Raw genomic sequence first — 19149 nt, forward strand, 5'->3', positions numbered from 1 at the left:
CTGAACTACTAATAACTGTCATGGAATGACTACTTCAAACCTCCATCCTTCCTGGTTTTTTCACTCTAGTTGAGTGAAAATTGTGCACCAAGGAGACACTCTTCTTCTCTACATCAGTTTGGGTCTGTCCTAAAACTCGGCCTCATTTAGTGCCAGCCATGTCTAAATGAAACACTACCATAAAGAGACCAATTTTAAGATTGGATCAAAAATATTTGGTTTTGAGTTACTCAAATTCTATGTCCGTGCTGTATCATACTCTATCTTTTGTCAGGTTTTGTAATTACATAAGGAGTGAGTCTATATGAAGTGATCTTATGATGTTGTGTTAGACAGTAATTCAAAAGTTTTTAAATTTATAGATAACACTTGTATTTTGCTGTATGACAGGTAGAGTGTTTCCAAGGGGTTCCAAAGAAAAATATGAAAATTTTACAAGGTTATGAAAGAGCCAGTACTATTTGAGCTCAGGGAATTTTTTCCTGCAAGCTACCCCAAGTTAACAACTCAAGGGCATCTCCTGCACACAATGTCTTTGGGCAGCCCGAGGTCAGAGGGAGGTAAAAACAATTCTCTGATTTGTTCCTGCCCACAAATCTGACCATCAACAAACATCAGTAGCAGAGAGACTCACTCATGTTGAAATCCTGGATTACAATATTGAAAATATTTTGCCTTTTTTGTCTGATGCCTAGGAAATGTGGAAACTTTTCATGTTTCAGTTTGGCTTGATTTGCCATTTCTTTCCCTTTACAGCTATTCACGCCTGTGCAAAGTGGGAGTATAAAGCCTTAACAAATTAGAACTTACATTCCTTGGAAATATTTTATAGGTATAAGGTGGCAAAAATCAAGCAAAAAACCCACAAAGAAAATCAGCCCCACTAGTTTTGATGAACACTCTGAACTTTCAGAACTATACCAAAATTCAACATCTGTCATTGGTGCAGATAAAGGTATTACTGTGTTATTGGGGCAGATTTCTATGACTAATGTTGTGATAGGAGTTTTTTTGCTTCCTCTCTTCTTTGGTGCAAATATAAATTTAAAAGCAACACCTAGAAAAGCAGCTTTCTCTCACATTGAAGCATTCAACCAGAAGCTCCCCAGAGGCTTCTGTGATGGCTCACTTATAACATAATTCAACAAGAGCAGTTAAGTGATGTTGTTGTACAGTTTAAGTGCCTTTGCTAATTTTCCTGGCCCTGGGGGGGTTTGTATCATATATTTCATTTGAAGCAATATAAATTTCAGAGAGCAATCAGAAACATTCCCTAAGGAGCGCAGAGGGACATCTGGACAAAGAACTTCCTTTTATAAATACACACCATGAGTTTTTCATAGCCACTCTTGCAATAATGTCTATACTCTATTTCCTCCACTTCTTAATGGGGATTCTGCTACAGACTTAAATAATAACACACACTCGTTATGGATGTACAAACTTGCACTATTAGCACACTTTCATATTCATAACCAAACACACATGTGAAAATGAAATTAATCATTTCCTAAGCAAAGCCTGAAACAGCAACCAGTCGTGTTAACTCTGCAAACCCCCTCCTGAAAGCCACACACAGATAGCAGTGGCTCAGAGATAAGAAGATGAGGAGCTGCAAGAGTGTGGTTTGCAGATTTCCCAGAAGATCCATCACCTCACTGCAGGATAGTGGTGAGATGGACACAGTTCAGTCCCAGAACAACCCAGCAATATTGATGATCTCAACAACTCTCCCTGGTTCACCTCTTTCCAAAGCCAAGCATTCAGATTACTCAGAGCTCCCTGGTGTTCACACATACTGTCTGTGAACACCACAACCAAAAAAGCTGTTGAGCTGGATTCCAGCAAGCTTCATATAAAAAGAGATTCACCTGGGTGCTGTTGAATTGGTGCAGAGTTACTCATTAAAATTTATGGCCGTCTTCTACAGTAGACAAGACAATCATTCAAACAGCTGTAAAATTTGCAATTGTGTGAGAGACACAAGAAGAACACAAGAAAACACAAGAAAAAGTACAGGAAGTATCATAAATCATAAACATAGGTCCTTAGTGCAACAGTAACAGCCAGAATTTCCATTTCCAGCAACAAGTCTTAAAAAATCACATTGGTTTCATGATGTTGTATTTTCTTTAATGTGCTAGATTACCCAGTCAGTAGCCACCCTACAGTCTTAACCCTAGAAGACTCTTCAGGGCAGTAATGAAAAAGAGATAATGAACCAAATAAATGTTTCCCTAACTTCAAGAGCTCAGTGTTTTTCATATTATCTAAAGTGGGATCTTGTGCCTCCCCTCCACAGGGTGGCCACACCAAATGCTGGGGCTCTGGAATGTACCTTTAAAATATAAGAAGTTTTGAAGTGTTAATGTTGCCATTGAAAGGGAAGCACATCTGAATCATTGGGCCTGACTTCTGTGAAAGGTTAGCAGATATTCCAGGTGATTAAAAGTACTGCAGATCTACAGACCTAAAGAAATTTAAAATTACACAGATGAGATTTCATGTACATTAAAGAAGGCCCAACAGCATCCAGCCAAGCACTGTGGCAGTCTGGCTAGTGATTTAGATTGTTCCATGTACTTAGGTCCATTGTAACTGCATGTGAGCAGACCTAAACAGAAGAAAACAGTGTTTTCTGTCCTTCAGTTAAAGCAACCCAGTAGATCAGCAGTATCCAAATATTAATACACACAGTAAATTCTATGTCCTGCTCTGCTTTCCTTTTAGACCTGTGGGAAAACAGATGGACCCTCCTGCACACCCTCTAGGTCAATAGATTTGTTGAACCAAAGAAAGAAAATGTCAACACCCTCTAGCAGCTTTCTGTGTTTCTCCTCGGTCTGCTGTATTTTTACTTCATCCCTTTAAAGATCTAGCTTAACAAGCTTGAAATTCCAAAGTCTATTCCAAAGCGTGTTTTTAAAACATATTGAAAGAGGAAGGAATTTATTATTTTAATACCTGCAATGATACTGGCCTTTTTGATTAGCAAGAGCCAGCATTTTTCTCAAGCAGCTGCAACATTTCTCTTCATCATCTCTCTTTTCCTGTAGATGATACGGTGTCAGAGCAGCTGAGACCAGAAGCATGAAGGCTGAGATACCATGAGAACGGCTGTTCTTGCAACAGGAGTAGTGAAATGCATTCAGAAGTCACAAGAGATGTGGCAGCAACACAACACATCCTTTTCAATTTAACAAGTTCATTCCTTTTGGATACAGCTGTTCCAGCTTCTGGGAACTTACTTCAACTGAATGTATTAGTGTTGTAAAAAGTGTGTGGTGACAGCCAGAATAAAGTCTCTTAATTTACTTTCTTCTTTTTGAAGTTTAACACTAATACACCATTTCTGCATAAGTTGTTTTTTAAAAACCTATTTTCATTAAATAATGGTGATTTGCTCACTGAAATAACTGAGGAAACCCCTGTGTACTCCAGGAAGCACTGGCTGAGGCCTCCAACATCAAACTCTGTCATCCTTAAAGACTTGACCCAGCACCATTAAACATTACTGGGAATTATGCCATTGGCTTCAAAGGGAGTAGGAACAGGCCCTAAATAAGCAAAACTTCTAGTTATTACTCCAACGGGAGTAATCTTGTCAGGCCACAGAATGTGCCTACATAAGCCAAAAATTCAACAGTACTTTCTAAATTATATCCATACACTTCCTATGAGTGTTCTGTATTTACATATGCACAAACCACTCCTATGCATGTATCAGGTAATTGTGCAGAAAGGCAGGAGGGAGTTCTAAGAGTTTGTGTTTGAACCCCAGACTGTTTACCCGATGGGTTCAGGGCCCTTCCCCAATATTATGCCTCCAAAATATGCATGCACAGACAGACAATTAAGTCTCACAGACCAAATTGCCATAGCATGTCACAGGAGTTTTATAATTAAGCTCTGCCCATCTTCTGCCATACTCTGAAATGAAATTAACTGAAGAGGGGTAGAATTTCATGGGAGTTTTTTTTTCTTATAGTGCTATTTGACTGCTGGCTGATTTGCTGACAAGTGAGGCAGACTGTGTTTGAACCCCCCTGTGTTAAGCAGAAAAGGGCAGAACAATTCCCATACCCAGATATGTGAATTGCCTTGGCAGGGTGGAACTCTATTACTGCTATAGTTTTCATTACCCACACAGCCACACATGATAGAACACTGAGACAAAAGTCTGTACTTTTCATTTCTGGTGTCTATGACTTGGGGTATTTGAACCAACATATGTACATATATATATATATATAGGATTTAAACTCTGTAGGAAAGCAGTTTTCAGTGCTTTAGAGAGTGTTCCAGTAAGCAGCTAAAGCCAGGGGTGCCTAAATGACAGGATCACTTGGAAGGGAGCCACAATGGTCAAGTTCAAGTCCCAGCACTGCACATAACACCCCAAGAATCACACCATGTACCATGTATTGGCTAAATGCTTCTTGAACTTTGCCAGCCTTGGTGCTATGACCACTTCCCTGGGGAGCTTGTTCAGCGCCCAAACACCCTGTGGGTGAAGAACCTTTTTTAAAATCCAGCCTAAACCTCGCCTGACACAACTTCAGGCCATTCCCTCAGGTCCTGGCACTGGAGGCCACAGAGAGGAGACGAGTGCCTGCCCCTCCTCTTCTCCTCAGAAGGAAGATGTAACTGCAATGGGGTCTCCCCTCAGCCTCCTCTTCTCCAGGCTGAACAGACTAAATGCCCTCAGCTGCTCCTCCAGTGCCTTTCTCTCAAGGCCCTTCATTTCCCATATTCACTTCCCTCCTTCAGATGGTCTCTAAGAGCTTTATATCTTTCTTATACTGCAGTGACCAAAACTGATCACAATACTAATAAGCATGGTTTAAGAATTACTACAACTCCTGGTTTCCTTCCCTCCCCCCTCGCTATTATTTATGCCTCACCCTTCCAACCCCAAAAGTCAACAAGGTCAGAACACTTGATTGAATAGGTTTTCTAAACTGCATTTAAATGCAATTTCTAGAATGTATTATGCTGAAACAATCTAAGCCTAACACACTTATGAGTACTCAGGCTTGCACTTTGCTTTTCTAAATCAAGTTACACTTCTTCCACTTTACCAGCTTCCACAAGGCTCAAAACATCTCCAACCTTTTGAATATTTAGCTATCTTTGTATTTCACTATAAGCATAGCCTTATCCTGCACACCAAAGGAATCAAGGATGGATATAGGCCAGGATAAGCATTCAAAATATCTCATTGTGGATTTTTCCTCCTCATTTCAGTATTCATGACTGTGTTTGAAAACCACAGATATGCAAAAGAATGACTCTTCTTAGTATGAAGCAACATATTCAGGTTCAAACCTCTCTAATATGCAAAATGAGTAAAGAAAACCTTTAGCAATACAAAAGAAGATATATATTTGGGATTATACACTTCTGATTTGCAGAAAACAGGCTGATTTCTCAGGGACAGAAAGGAAATGCAAGAAATTTGAACTCAACAGCTCACAAGTTAAACTTCAATTAAACAGTAACATCCAACAAAGATATTAGCTACTAATTCTTGAGACATCTACCACACAAAAACCCATCCTTTGGCCGAGATTCTTGTTGGATTATTGATTCAGTGAGAGTGCAATTTTTAAAGGAAATTAAATCCTGCTGGAGAAGGACAGTTCCAAAACTGTTAGATAAGGATTATTGTAAAGGGAATTGAACATTAGAAAGAGAACATGCATCTACCCTGAAGAGAAGGGATAGCACATAACAGCCTTGAAGACAGAAAGAGGTGAGGGGGAAAAGAAAATATATTGTTGGATGTTACCTGAGACATGATGAAAGAAGGGTGCTCTCATCTGAGAGTTTTTAAAACTAAAGAATATGATGGATGTGTACATATATTTATATATATAAACACACATACTACTCAAAGGAGAGTGTGTTCTCTCCCTCAATAAAACTCCGAGGTCCCCACTCACAGCAGTTTTATTCATCAATATCACACTAGTTGGCACAAGGATTGTACCAGCTCAAGCCCCTTACCAGCCCTGGGCATGGCCCTGGATACATTTGCTCTGTTGGTAAGATGAAAGGCGAGGCTTTCCCCCAGTAACTCTCCAGATGAACTTGCTGGAGGCCTCCTGTGGCAGGAAGTCAATTTATAGACTTCTGACACACAGCAGCTGCTGTCGACAGCTCCCCACGGCTTTCGAAGCCACACTGACCAGTCTACTGCCACGGCCTCCCTGCTCTAACATGATCTAGAAAAACAGAAATTTATCCCAGGGGTTCAGGGATTTTTCAGGGTTTTCTCTTTTCTACATCAGACTGCTCACATGGAGACTGCCAACAGAAATCCTCAACACATTCTCTGGTCTATTACCTGTTTAATACACGTGCTAAAGGAAGTAGTTGAAAGTTTCTGTAAGGCTTGCATAGCTATCACAATCACAAAACTAATGAGTTTTATACTGCTGTTTGAAGCCACTATTTTCTGAGCAGGCTGATAGCATGGTAAGAAGTTAGATTTGGTCCATTCAATAGTTTTAAAGCCAGCCCACATTGTCTCCTACTTTGAAATAGACCCATATACAGGTAAATAACTTTGTCATCCTTGCATTTTACCAATAGCCTGCAGTCTGCCTCTCTCCTGAGCCCCCCCACCATCTGGCATTTTCAGTGTACACATTTCAGTCCAGTACCACTTGCATTACTTTTTCAATGGTATCCTGCCTGCCACATTATTTCTCTTGGAACTCAAGAATGCAAGGAACCAAAGAATTCCAAGAGCTGTTAATAGGTTTTTTCAGTTCAGCAAAAGTCAGGAAGATTTTACCAGTTGGCATTTTTTTATTTTTCTCATCTCAAAGAACAGCTGCTTTTGCCTCCTCTGCTGGCATCCTGCCAGGAAAACAAAGCCATCTAGTTAAGACAGATTGTCAGTAACAGACTTTAACCTGATGAGGTAATCACCAAATCAAGTCCTAAGAACAATGATAAGTAACAGGGATTGCTTTACTGGGTAAATGAAGAGGAAATCCTTCTGAAACAATATAAATCAAATTTCTGAAACTCTGAGAAAAACTTATCCTGTAGGGCAGAAATTTTTCATGTAGGCATTCCCCCCTAGAGCTGCTATTCTCTGTGCCACGTTCAATGTGTCAATTAGATGGGAACCTGTTTTCTTTTCTCTCCTTGTTTAGCTGCCTTTCTAAAAGCCAGAATTTTGATTCAAGTAAAATACTTATCCTGGACAGATTCTTTGGAGAGCACATTTTTCATTAAAATTCTCCTGAAGAAGCACAGAGAACACCTTAGCACAACAGATCAAAAAAAATCCTGCAGACTGACATAAAAGTCCTCTGAAAGCATCTAAGGGTCAGGTGTGGGGATGGCTTGCACTGTTACACTCAATCAGGTAAATGGCCAGCCAGTATTTACAGTTCCCAAAGCTTTCAGAGAAATACCACATTTTGCCAGAGTAATTCACTAAGCAAATGCAGAATAAACTTAAATGTATAGTTGGATACTGCAAGCTAGAAACTCCTGATGCTGTAGAGGTTCAACTTCCTATCATCCCAGATAGACAGTAAGGTCCTTGCAAATTCTATTATCTTCTTCACAAATGTCTCTACTTTATCCATCCAGAGTCCATTCTTCTATTTCTCATTGTTTTAAATCAGTTAAATCCCTTTCTCCATTACTGCTTTTGTTCCTATCATCCTTCACTAAATTTAAAAAACAATTCTGAAATAGAATGCAGCTATGATTTCCCATAGCTCTAATAATAATATTCTGCCACTATAAGAAAGCATATCTTTTTCACCTGCATCCACTTCAGCTTCTTCACCAATGAAAATGAGTACACAGCTTTCCAGCTATAGTCAGTCTCTGATACTTTTGGATGAGACTTGTTTGCAGTGCTATTATTGTAATTTATTACATTCCATCCTCCCTAAATACCATTTTCCTTGCTGCAAACCAAAGATCTCTTTTTCCTGGCATCTACCAACCCTGCAGTATCTTTGTTGACATCCTGCCAAGATCTTTGCAGGTTCTCAGCAAATCTGTTAGTCTCTGCTGGGGCCAGCTGCTGTCTACAACCCTCACATATTCTGAGTTTCGTTCGATTAGAAACCCCCCTGAATATATTACATGCTTCTGACCTCAAGGGTAATCAGATGGAAAGACACTTCTGCCGACCACTGCAGAATCCTTCGCACACTAGCCCTGAAATTCAATTTGTATAATATCACAATGGGTGAGAAGAGATCAGGTCAGAAGAAAGGAATTTTCATCCAAGTCTTCCTCCAAAAGATTCAATCTTGGCATCATGTCCAGAGACATTTATCCCACCCTCCCAAAGAAACAGATGAAATCTCAGAAGCTGACGAGATTTGAACTGTTACCAACTTTTAAATAAGCTTCAGAGCTGTCAGCATCCCAGTTCCAATCCTTCACAGACTGCAACACATTCACATGATTCAGCATTATTTTATTAGATGTCAAATTTTTCATACTTCTAGAGATTTTTTTGTAAAACTGGAAAGGTTGGATTGGTTTTCCTTTAGCGGCCCATTAGGCTGCTCTAGCTTTTGTGAAATAAGATATCTAACATAGTATGAATATACAATAAAGCCCCAACTGTTTGGTAAGAGAGAGCAATTAGGCTGCCTGTAGCCACAAGGTGTGCTGCAGAAATATCTGCTCAAAGAGGCACAATGCACTCCTCAGGCCCCACACCATGCAAGTACACAACGTGCAGGTGATATGAAAATCAGTGGCTCTAGGACTAGATGAAAACTGAGCAGGACTTCAAGGGTCAGTATGGTGGATTGACATGCCAAACCTTGCAGTACAGTTTCTATATAGAAACCAACCCAAAAGATGCCCCTTCTCTGCAATGACTGTACATGTAGAAGAACAGGAATTTTTGCCACTTAAATCTCAAAAGATTGATCCCAAATAACTGAGGAGTACTGAGGCAAAAGATACAGGTTGCAATCACATGCAGACCAAAAAGAAACAAACCCATAACACCTGGAAAATGGGTGCACACCCGCTCTCTAGTCACTGCTAAGGATGCCTAGATAGCACAAACGTGCCACAGTCTCTCAAGCTCAGGTTCAGAGGAACTGCAGGTTTGTAGCTGGGATCCAGCTTTAAGATGGCACATTTGTGACCTTTAAAATGATAGTTGGCTCTAAGGTAGCATCAGGGTATGCTTTTCAGCTCCTTCCAGTATAAATCCATGCACTGCAATTTTTACCCTCCTCAGATTCCAGGGCTGGGTGAGACCTTAGTGTACCATGCTTTCTAGAAATTGGGGTTTGGCAGACCTACCTTACCTTCTGATTATTGTTGTTTGTTAGCATATGAAAAATGAAAGAGGCCATAAACACAGGACCTGAAGGAAAAAGCAAATCAACTGAGTTACTTCTTGGAGCCACATGAACACACTTGCTGCAATAGATGGTGTTTGGCTGATCTGGTTCAATGCCTCAGTGTGAGCGGGTACCACATGATAGTGATGTTGATATCACTACTGATTCTCCTTAGGGAATATCAGTTATTTCACCCTCTGGCCCAACTTGGCAGCACTTAGAGGAGCACAGGCAGCACCATCCAGGCACCTGAAGAGTTTTTCTGTATTTTGTACAAATGGAGAATTAGCAGGTGAGAATCTCAGAGAAGAATGCCACAAAAAGTACATTCCTATACCCATCTCTAGGTCTTTTGGAAACCCACCACCTTACATATCTGTAAATATCTTAAACCAAGATGCAGTATAGTTACTGCAAAATGCAGTTAGCAAGCCTACCAGTAACAATGCACTAGCTTAATGCATGGCATAACAAACTACACATCAATATATGATCAGCAACAGCTCCCGAGCTCTGCCCTGTAAGTGCACCCTGTGGGGGTGATGACATCATTTGTGCTAAATGCCAACTGAACTCCAGACCTCCATTCTCAGCTGACCGAGCAACCCCACAACAGATTGGGGGGTACCAAAGGACAGGCACATGCTCTGTCAACTCACAAACTTTTGTTAACATGACTTCCCCTTCAACCCACATTAGTTCCAGCTAGACAGCATTTGTGTCACAGGAGAAAAAGGCAAAACAAGTAGATTAAGGGGGAAGAACTGTACATTTTTTTTATCACTGCCATATTGATATCAGGAGATTCAATGCAAAAGTATTCCTAATCTGACAAGTCAGGTGCAAGACTCAGTATTACTCCTTCAGAGAAACTCATGTTGTCACTTGAAAATGTTTCAGCTACAATAGTGCATCTTACTTCAAACATTCCACACACAATGGTACTTTCTGAGTAACCAGGAAAGGCTGCTTCTTCATAGTGATGATCTACTCCTAAATTAAAGAGCTCTAAGATATCTCTAAGGCTAAACAAATACACTCAGAGTAATGCAAGATCTTAAAGGAATGCTGTTGAGCAAGTCTAATAACTGTCTGGAATAAATTTCACTACAACAATTAACCATGAGAGCAGAATCAGAGAATCCCAGAATATTCTGCATTGGAAGGGACCCACAAGGACCATCAGCCCAGCTTTAAGTGAATGGCCCATAAAGGGATTGAACCTGTGACCTGGGTGTTATTAGCACCATGCTCATCTCCCAGAGAGATAAATACAAAGGCTTGGTGACTTCATTTGAGTCTGACCACACCACTGGTCACACAGGTATTTTATAGGGAAACGTGTATATTTCCACTCAAAAATTGTTTCTGTTACCTTTGCCAGTACCTTTAAAAAGCAAGATATTGTATAAATTGCTGAACAGTCTGCAGACAGCTCCAGTTTTTGGAGCTGAGGACATGTTCATTTACATGAGTGTTTAGCAGTTGTGGACAGCTTATTCTGCAGTCCTAATGCCATACACATCCCTCACCACGCTGCTGGTGAACTGGCTCTCAGCAGAGGTGCACACTCAGCAGGAGGAAGGACATGACTCTACAAGAATTACCAGCTCATTTGTTGGGTTGGTGTTTTGAACACTGGCTGCTACCTTCCAGATTTTCTTTTATAATGATAGCACTACCCTGCTGGCCAGGTACAGAGGACATAGTGATAAGAGATCTTTAAGCAAAAATTTTACACAAAATACATTAAGGAAGTTAATTAATGCCTGACACTGGAGAGGGCAATAGCAGCAGCATTCCATACAAGGGAATTCCTGCTCAAGTAAACCATGTATTACATGTTGGAGATGAACAGCAACATGGCTAAGGAAAATCATTTTTAAGACATTAGTCTGTGGAAATTTTCAGCTTTTAGTCCACAGAAGCATCTTTGACATTAATTGGGATTTTTACATATGCTAGATCTTTCACCTGGGAGAATTTCAAACTTGGCAATATTTTTCTCCTCACCTCTTTTATGTATTTCTCTCAAACATTTAAGCACCTGCATTTTGTAAATTTACTCATTGGTAAAGTCCTGGCTTCATTTTTGTTCCTATGAGGTGTGACAGTTTCTTCTGGGCCAGAGTTTTTCCATTTGCTTTAGCAATATTCATAAGTTCACACATGTGCTTAGATATACCTTGGATTGGGATTTAAGAGAAACAGCTCTGTGAACTTGTTGCATATCCAGCTTCTTTCCCTGTGCTGTTATACACTCAGAACAAAAATGCTCAAGTTTCAAATCAATTGTTCCAAAGATCTGTAAGCATATTAGGAGGATGTCAGTCACACTAATTTAAGTCACCCTGCTGTGCAAAAGAAATTGTTCAAAAAAGTCATGCTCCCTCTCAAACACAATGTATTATAAAGTAATCTGGCATAACCAATTCAGAAAATATCAGACCCATAACTATACAATGTGAAATGTAGTGTTGATAAGATGATTTTTAATTAGAATTTAAAGCTCATTTTGCAGTTACTCTATGAGATCCATTTTCATCTTTAGCCACCTAGTATTGAAAATTAAAGATCTACTCTATGCAGTATTTAATAGGTCAAACATAATGAAATTACAAATGTAGATAATAAGGGAGAATCCTTTATTCCATGAGGAAAAAAAAAAAAAAATCAAATCTAGAAAAGAATACATACAGAGCAGAACTGGTTGCAAAGTTTAATGAAAACAGGTGCCTGCCCCGTTCTCCTGCTTGACTCCCTCCAAGCACCCTCAGCAAATTAGAAAAACACCACAGAAAATGCTGCTCATAAAAAGTTATCTAAGGAAAATAATACTGTTTGAAATTATATAAACTATTTTATTTTCCATTCAAAACTACATGAATGGGAAAAGAAGATACTACTATTTGTTCTAAAAAAATTCAAGTCAAATTATTCTTAATCAAGCTTCTTGAGCCACTTCAAGTCCATTCTTCTGTACATGTAGAGTAAGGATAAATAAGATTTTTCATCGAGGAGCATTTGAGATGCTAGGTTTTATTGCAACTTCGGATATATCTGTATGTCACTTTTTTTGATGACTATTAGTATTAAACTATGCTTTAAATGTGTATTTCCATGAATAAATAATTTCTTAAAAATGTAAAGGGTTGAATGAACTATTTAAGATAAGATGCATAACAACTACTAATATAATCTGCTTGCACGTTTCAGAATCATGCTCAATTTCCTTTTTGATGAGAAGGTTTTCTAACCCTGGCCCTGACAAACTTCAATGATTTTTCTGGTCACCAGGTGAAATCACATTGAAACAGTACTTCCTAAAACCCATAAATATCCCAGGTACATGAAAAGAAATTGAAAATTTTGCTTATTTGAAGATTTTTGTTATGCATTTTAATATAATAATGATAGTAGAATCCAAGTTTTACAATGTAAAAACAGGAACTCCAGAAGTGATTGCTGAAGAGCCTGCTGTGACTTGGAATGAAGCAACCACAGGAAATGCCATCTGGGGAAATGTGGTAGTTTAGTCCTGTAGAAACAGTTTGAGAAACTCACAAGAAAAATTAGAATGTCCATGACGTGAAGACTTGACCTTCTTTTTTGCCCTTTCCATCCAACTGTACAGTAATGCAAATTAGTGGGAAAACCACTATTTTCATTCTCGCTTATTTGATCCTAAATGATATAAAATAAGGTTTTTCCCACCTATTTCCCCATTCCTCTGGTCATACCATACTATACATCCACTTCTTGCATCTTGGTAAAAAGTGGAAATAAGAAAGAAATAAACTAGACAACTGAAGAAACCCCCTTTGCTGATGAATAGCCAATGCTTCTTAGAGAAAGCCTTCAAGAGGGAATAAAGTTTGCATCCAAAAAAAGCCCACTTAGTGGGAAGGGAATCTTGCAGCTATGAAACTAGTTTTGTATCAGTGTTTCAAAACACTCAAAACTATTTTTCCTACCAAAAAAAGAAAAAAGCCAAACAAAAATCCAACACACGCACAAAAAAACAACAACAAACAAACCAAAATTTTTAAAAAACAGAACAACAACAACCACCACCAAAATCCATCAACTAAACACCAACTTTTGCCCTGGCTCTCATAGCTGGGTTTGGCACTTCACACTCTTCTGGGAAGTGCTAATTGTAGGGGTGCTCCATTTTCATCTGCACCTGCATTTTGCAACAACTCCCAGCTGGTTCAGTGAAGAGAACAAAAGCCAATTCCCAAATTCAGCCACTCAATCTTGACATCTACATATAAAACACATTCACCTTTTATGAGCTGGCACAAAGCCTGTGCACTAGTTAAATTTCACTTGAGTCTGTTAGGATTTTTGCAATGACTCTTCTGGGTGTTTCCACTGATGTGATTTCGCTCTTCCTGAGTGAGCACTCCTGTACACAACTCAAGAAATCAACAACTCATAGGAAGATCCCATTTGCTCTGATTATATCAGAACATCACTGACTCCTCTCTGAGCTCATTCTACTGCTGCAACTTTGGATATAGTTAATAAATATTGAAAACACCTTGGTCAGCTGACCTTTGTGGCTTTGTGTATTGACTCATCTTTCTTTTCAATTTTCTTCCCTTTTGCAACCTCAAAAGCCTGTGAGGGGATTTTTGTTGAAGTGTGTCAGTAGCAAAATCAGGGCACTAGCTTGTTAAATAAACAATCAGCCCCCAAGCTATTCCAGAAAAAGGATGAGATTTCTCATACTTACATCTTTTGTGAGTTAAGGTTTATTTAGGTTTCTATTCCCTCAAGGCAGGCATGCAATGTGTAAAGCAGAAGCCAATAAAAAAACATTTTGCCCCTATTGCTTACTGAGAAGGAAGAAGGCTTTTAAAAACAGATCAGAATGCCACACTTCATTAAACGACATCAGTCTTCCTTGTCTAATTAACTTTGTCCTTTCTTTTTCCATTGCAGTTATTGTATCAATTTTTAAAAGGTAGCTTAGCTTCCATATAAACAAGATATTAGGTGGCCAGTGGCTCTTAATGCTTACACTGTAGGAGGAACATCCAACTGGAAGGAAACCTCTTCCTTTTTTATTTTTCTTTTGAGTCTAAGAATGCATGGATATTATTCAAAAATAGTCCAGGCTGTATAGTTAAACACAACTGGTTTGAAAGAGACACTAAACAATTGGTAGAAGAAATTCACTCTTCTTTGTTAAAACATCCAGGATCTTACACATGCTAAAAGGTTTCATTTGTCTATACCTAGATACATGCAAAGATACAAAAGGATATTCATTTTCCATATGAATGCAAAGATTTTTCAGAAGGCTGCAAAGAAACCTGACACCAGAAACCTTTCTCTTTCAGATTTGGTTGAAGAAAACGACACCTTAATGGAATGGCTGGCTGAAATTCACAAAGCTTGAAAACAACTCTGGACCTGTTTTCAAACATTCATAGTTTCCCATTGGCATTAGAGATGAGTCTGAAGTTTAAGTTGAAGGATATTCAGACCCAGGATGGAATGATGAGAGAAGGCCAGCAATACATTGAGGTTCTAAATCTGAATATTGCTGCATTCAAAAGCACTTGGATCCTAACTGAGTAGGAGAGCTCCTTTTTAAATAAACCAAAGATAAGAAACCCTACTGAACTCTCAGTCTAGTTGAAATGCATACATGAGATGAGTGGAAAGAAAATACTCAATTTTATTACTGGAGAAAAATTAGGGTTCCCTAGCAAGCCCCAGCAGAATTAACTGCATCTCTAACTGTGGTCAGTGGAAGTGAATGGTGACCCATCACAACCTTCTCACAGTAAGGAGACTATTTTTTCGTTTTGCAGCAAATAAAGCAAATTTCACCTTAGGCAAATTTAGTGTGCTCATATAAGAGCAGACAGCACAAGTGGTTCTATAGAAAAAGAAAGCCAAATGTATAATTTCATATCTTTTCCTTATTAAAGAATAGCAAAGTTTCCCAGAGGTTTCCCCAGTGTCTCTCTTGTGACCACTGACTGCCTCTATACTGCATTATTTTGTGAAAAACAGAAAGAAACTTTATAAAAAGTTCACAATTTGTTACTGCTCAGCAGGAACATAATCTGGACTTCTTGCAGTGCTGTAACCCAATTTATTTCCCTGTCAGACCACTTGATGGATGTGTCTATAGAGTTCTCAAAGAGGAGATAAAACTTTTTACCACTGAAGGCAGATAGTACTTTGACTTTCATTTGCCATCCAGGTGTTCAACCATCACCTGCTCAGCAGGGCTTCACTAATTCAGTTCTCAGTTTTTTGAAAAGCATATTTAAGTTTTTTTCCATTTAGACTTTAAAACAGAAATAAAATATAAACATTTCCATAGGTGAAAATCTCCCATCTCTGGCATTTGCAGCCTGAGCAATATGTTATTCCTTCATTTTAACTCACAGCAATTCTGACCTTAAATGCAGCCAAAAAATGAGTATTCAGACCAGCTGCACTGAGGCTCTGAGTGAGATGTGTGTCTCAAAAAGCAAGACACATGTATTCACAAAGTTTTCCTAATATATTCCCCTTTATAGGAGTGCCAAAAATAATTTAGCTTTAAATGCTGTCCTTATCAAGCTTTGAAAGGTACAACCACACCTACACATGAATGGGAAATCCCCTCTGAAAATGTATTGAGGCATTTTAATAACAATAGGTTTATGATTATTCTCACCTGTGCCAAATATCTGTTTTTCTAAGCTTAAAGGCAGGTAATAACACATTAAGTAATGGCATTATGCTATTATTTAAAACAGTATTTCCAATTTGTGTAGCAAATAATTCAACCTTCTCAATGTATAAAATTGAAATTGTAGAATGGAACTTTTCTAGGAAATTCACAATAGATAGAATAAGCTTTGATGACCAGCTTGTTTCAAGGGAATCACTGCTAAAGGCAACAGAATCTAACAGAGCTGGAGCACAAATATCTGGATACACCAGATATTTATGGTACCCAAGGTACCACACTGATTATTAGCCACCATTCTAATTCTGTGAATGGTGAGCAGACTTGAGAGCCAAGCATCCTACATGGAAGACAAGAAAGGGCAACAACATTCCTGCAAGAGTTGTTTTAGGGCCCAGCAACACAAACAGTCCAGAACATAGAAATTAAACTGACTTTGCCATCAATACATTGATTAGTAAAAACTCTTAAGTGATTGCAAACAGGACTAAATGCAGAGATAACCACAGGAAGAGCAAAGCAAGCTCATATCACACTGATTTTTAAAAGTCCATTTCAAACCTACCTACTGCCACAAGCTTTCCTTCATGAAACTAACTTTTAAAATCAGCAAGTATGTTTTCTTCATGAAATTAAGTCCTTTGCCAAGGATCAGATATTCACTTAAGGCTGGAAAAAAGTAAGTCAGCCTTTGGTAGGGATCTGAAAGCCAGGATAAAATTGCCTCTCACTGTGCTCTGCTCCTCTTCCCCTAATCCCCTTCACCAGCCCAATATCAATATTCAAACTAAATGCAGCTCAGACTCCGGGGATACTTTTTTTAGCATCCAAGAAAATGTGAAGTAACTTTGCCTTTGTCAGATCTGTATCTAGTCTTCTAAATCTAAGAAAACATAACCTATAGCTTTACAGGTTATTCTCAACCAGTAGGAATTAATTCATAATGAGTCTCTGCAGTCCAGGGTTTTTCACTGAGGGTTAGATCACCACCTTTCCACTCTTTTGGATCTGTTGTTTTAATGAAACATTTGCAAATATCTTTGTGAAAAGTATAAAGCAGGCAATGGCTAATAAAAGTGAACCTCACTAAGATGTTATTTCCTCAGCAACCAAGTAACTGCCTTCTGGGAACTATTGCAGAAACCAAAGTTATAGATAATGCATTCAGAAGCCAAGAGTAAAGTTCAAAATAATCACGTGTTAGAAATACACTTAAAGAAAAAACATATTTACTCAGAAATCCTCAGAAAATAAATGCCTTATTCATAGAACATCCTGAAAAACTTGCAATAGATGCTCTGATACATACAAAAGTCACAGCTTCCCAGAAGTGGAGCTTTTGCTTTGTAAGTAAATCATATTCAGCCTTTATGGTGACATTTCAGTATCTCCAACAGTATATCTGGGTGTGCATATAAGGTTTTTGTTCCTCTTGTTCCCACAAAAAGAAAGTTCACTGCTTCCCATACACTATTTGCTTCTCCATGGGAATACCACCAATACAGAAGCTGCCATATCAACAGCTGGATAACCTTCCAAACTTGTGGAATCAGAAAGAATACTGAGAAGATGGCTAGGTCACCAGATTCATTGCATTAGAGATGTGTAAAATTGGAAAAACCTTAATCAATTTAAGTGGTTCAATAAAGTTTGACCAGCATTAAGACTGAAAAGACTATGAAAAGACTGGAATTGCAGAAAAGATGACAGCATTGATTAAGGTATTAAGAGGCAAGATTTCTCTCACAACACCCAAGGGCAAAGTTTACTTAAAACAAAAGGGAAAAAAAGACAGTATGAGATGGCAATTTCTCAATTTTCTAGTGTTGGCTGAATTAGGTATGTATAACCTGGCCATAACACCTCCATTCCCCCAAACCAGCTCCTCTTTCAGTCATTTTCAAAATACTTCCACACCCACTGAAGGTTCCCACTCCAGAAATCCAAACAGCTCTCAGTTCTCAATCTTCCTCTAAAAGATACTTCTCTGAGGAAATCACCTCACAGCAGAAATTGCACCTTACTATTTTCCCTCTTTATTACATATGTCTTAAACCTGAATCTCTTAAGCTCCCCTCATTTCAGATAGGATTAAGTACAATACAAAATATTTGTCCTGAATGAACCAGGACTACAAAGGCATCTTTTCATTCCAGGGTTTTGCTATTTCAGAAAGTGAGAACATCAGAACTGCATTAGGGGTGAATTAAAATATTCCAATATTTTAGTTCAAGTGTTGACAAACACTGATTTTGAAACTACTAGGTACATCTATAATGCTACAAAAATAGTACTTGTTACCAAAAAAATATTATAAAAGCATATAAGTTATTTGAAGATTAAAGTTTGCTATCAAGTTTTCATAAGCATCTGTGAAATTCCAGTCAGAAAAAAATAGAAGTTCTACTTCCACACTTATTTCAAAAGCCAAGAATTATCATAGTTCTTAGAGTTTAGATGTAGTAAATTTGTGTTTAGGAAAAACATATCTATATCATATTTAAATGACTGCAAAAGCAGGTCTGAATAAAGATCACATTAAGCAGTTCAATATCCATCAATATACATGAAATCTATTTTCATCTTTTTCACATGGCAAGTCCTAGTTAAAAACTTAACAGATTTAACACTTAACATGGTTATTCCACAATCAACACCAAAATCATATTCATGCTTTTGCAATGCCAACAGCTATTGTATGAAAAATCTCTGTTACAAATTACTCTAACAGCAGGATTTTACAATAGATGAACACAGGAGTAATTTATAATGCATTTGTTGCTATTAAAAAACAAATAAACATTTATAGTCTGTGCTAATTAACTTTACTGCTGAATTAGTAGTATTCCTCACTCTTCTTAATTAGAAGAAATATTGCAAGGATGGCATTAAAGTCAAACCCTTCAGTGCAGTAAAGGCTGACACATTTTAAAACCTCTCATCCTCTACACATGGAGCTCTTGGAGCTACATGCACCAGGTTCAGTACTGACACCCTCCACTGTGCATGCACATGTCATGGAGCAGCTTAAGGAGGAAATGTCAGAAATCTATTACCATAGTTTGAGCAAAAAATCTAAGTACAACTATTATTAGA

The 19149-nt window shown here is 38.3% G+C and overlaps 1 long non-coding RNA gene across 1 annotated transcript in view; it reads left to right on the forward strand.

Moving 5' to 3' along the window:
• The window catches only part of LOC148222636 (uncharacterized), an 86936-nt gene extending 83655 nt beyond the window's left edge, over positions 1-3281 (forward strand). Inside the window, exon 3 of the long non-coding RNA XR_015805664.1 lies at positions 3057-3281. This is a non-coding gene — a long non-coding RNA (uncharacterized LOC148222636). The remainder of the gene's footprint in view (positions 1-3056) is intronic.
• The last annotated feature ends 15868 nt before the right edge of the window (positions 3282-19149 follow it).

The sequence above is a fragment of the Sturnus vulgaris genome, chromosome 10 (assembly GCF_052056855.1).
Source record: "Sturnus vulgaris isolate bStuVul1 chromosome 10, bStuVul1.hap1, whole genome shotgun sequence".
NCBI lineage: Eukaryota > Metazoa > Chordata > Aves > Passeriformes > Sturnidae > Sturnus > Sturnus vulgaris.